The sequence below is a fragment of the Triticum aestivum genome, unplaced genomic scaffold, assembly GCF_018294505.1.
Source record: "Triticum aestivum cultivar Chinese Spring unplaced genomic scaffold, IWGSC CS RefSeq v2.1 scaffold238532, whole genome shotgun sequence".
Taxonomy (NCBI): Eukaryota; Viridiplantae; Streptophyta; class Magnoliopsida; order Poales; family Poaceae; genus Triticum; species Triticum aestivum.
Window position 1 is genome coordinate 3 of NW_025246417.1, and position 2514 is coordinate 2516.

A 2514-nucleotide genomic window follows, 5' to 3' on the forward strand; every position below is an offset into this window, starting at 1 on the left:
TCATTGTCGCCCTCAATTCAGCGATTCTTGCCACCGCTCACGGACCTGCTGGCTGTCGCTGCTACAACATGCTGGCTGCTCTTGTGGTCTCGCGCCGTACCGCCGTCCGGCTATCCGCAAGGCTGTGACGGTGTGACCGCAAGCGATCGAACATAATCCTCTCGGTCTTTCAAAAGTACATACTTCCTCCATTCCCTTATACAAGGCCACAAACTCAAATTACAGATACCTAGGTAAAATTTAATGACTACTTTGCAAGCCAACTTTTCTTCTTGTTATCTGGAATCATTAATACGCTAGCATGCATGCAAGGAAGGAATGAGAAGGATGTAGCACAGTGTCATTATGACTACATGCATGCAAGTACTAAACAAGTTGCTAGTACGAGAAAACATCATTAAATTTTGCCTCGATTACTGTTAGTGGCCTTGTATAGATGTAAAATGTATTTTTTATAGTGGCCTTGTATAAGGGAATGGAGGGAGTATATGGTTCATCCATTTCAATTTTAGTATACAGGGTACAGGATTGTTAATGTGTTGACCTGTTGATGCTAAAATTTCTAATTCTATGTATTTTTTTCTTCGTAGTTTACTCTTAATAGTTGACAAAAGAAGTCAAAGATATACATATATAATATTATATAGGGGTCATGTCGTTGAGTTCGGCCAAGGGCCTTACCAACATAGGGCCGGCCCTGAATAATGGGCTCTTAGGCTGCTTGTAATGGATAGTATCATAAGTTAGTATCATGCATATGATACTAGTGTATAATATTATATCCCTAATGCATAATATCATATAGTAGTATTATATATAACTTTATTTATTGTCATGCATGACACATAGTAATATAGTATTTATTAGGGCACTTTCAATACATAGCTGCTTAGATAAGGTGCTAAGCATATTAAAAAAATTAGCGACTAATGTCCACAATGCATAGGTGCTTCACTTGTTGGTGCTAAGCTCCCCTCATTTAATGCTTTATCAACTAAACTATTTCATGCATTGGTGGATTTCTTTTATTTAATTGATTTTGCCTAGGTTCACGTGTCTGGCATTGGTTCTTCCCGGGGTCACGAAACTCACCTCTCTCCTCTTTATTAGCTTGCGACATCAGATTTGTTTCCTACATGGCAGTCTTAGCACATGTATAAGGTGGAGCATTAGGGAGGGCCTTATGATACAGTATCATGATATGATACTCAGCCTCTATTTCTTGATTTAATTATATGACACCTCATCAAAATTTTAATTGACATGCATGATACTATCTATGATACTCCCATTACGACCAGCCTTATGCAAGAGCCCGTCACTACACGTGCTCCTAGGTAAAAATATTTAATGAGAAGAGAGAGATAGATAGAAAATAAGAAAAAGTAGAAACCTTATAGCCAACCTAGTCGGCTCTATTTTATGTGTAACTAATAATGCTAACTCTTGATGACATGGAATGGTCATGTAGCCAGTAGCTGGCTATACTATTCATCATGCTCTTAGCCTTTTGCCGGCCTGCCAAGGCTAACTGGTTCCCATCCTCCATGGCTGCTCACACCGCTGGTGCGACACCTTCGTGGAGCTCATCGGCCATTGTCGCCGAAGACGTATCCCGGTCGCACATCCTCAAGATCAAGGGCAACTCCCACACCAAGGGGCTCGGCAACAGCGAATGCATCACATCCAAGAAGTTTGTTGTGGGGGGCCATCACTGGCACCTCAAATACTACCCTGATGGCAACGTCACATTCGACATCGATTGGGTAGCCATGCATCTATGGCGCGATAATGACACCGACAACAAGGATGTCAAGGCAACTTTTAAGGTCAGTGTGTCATCGCACAGCCAGACAAGTGACCTCCGTGCTTTCAGTCCCAAACGAGGATGGGGATTCAATAAATTCATCAAGAGGAAATATTTGGAGGAATCAACGCTTCTGAAAGATGATTTCTTCAGTATCAGGTGCGATGTCACTCTCACGGAGGAGATCCGCATTGTCTCCAGTGAGACACAGCATGCGCGGTTCGTAGTCATGCCGCCATCCGACTTATACCACCAACTCCTCCACCTCTTGGCAAGCAGGTAGGCAGGGGACATGACTTTCGAGGTCGGCGGTGTGCTGTTCCCGGCGCATAGGTACATGCTTGCTGCTCGGTCCTCGGTCTTCTTGGCTGAGCTCTTTGGTCCTATGAAAGAGAAGGAGGCAACCTACATACGGATCGATGATATGGAAGCTAAGGTATTCAAAGCCATGCTTCACTTCATCTACACGGACGCATTGCCTGAGATTGACAACAGTGAATCTATGGAGATGGCACAACATTTGCTGGTAGCAGAAGACAGGTATAACCTCGAGAGGCTCAAATTGATGTGCGAGGAGACCTTGTGCAACTACATCAACCAAAGCACAACAGCCACCATGTTGGTGTTGGCTGAGCAGCATGGTTGTGAAGGCCTCAACGCGGCATGCTTCTCTTTCCTCGCTTCACTCGACAACCTGAAGGCAGTCA

The 2514-nt window shown here is 43.7% G+C and overlaps 1 pseudogene; it reads left to right on the top strand.

Annotated features, from left to right (window-relative positions):
• The first annotated feature begins 1547 nt into the window (after positions 1-1547).
• LOC123177125 (BTB/POZ and MATH domain-containing protein 2-like) lies at positions 1548-2507 on the top strand (annotated as a pseudogene).
• The last annotated feature ends 7 nt before the right edge of the window (positions 2508-2514 follow it).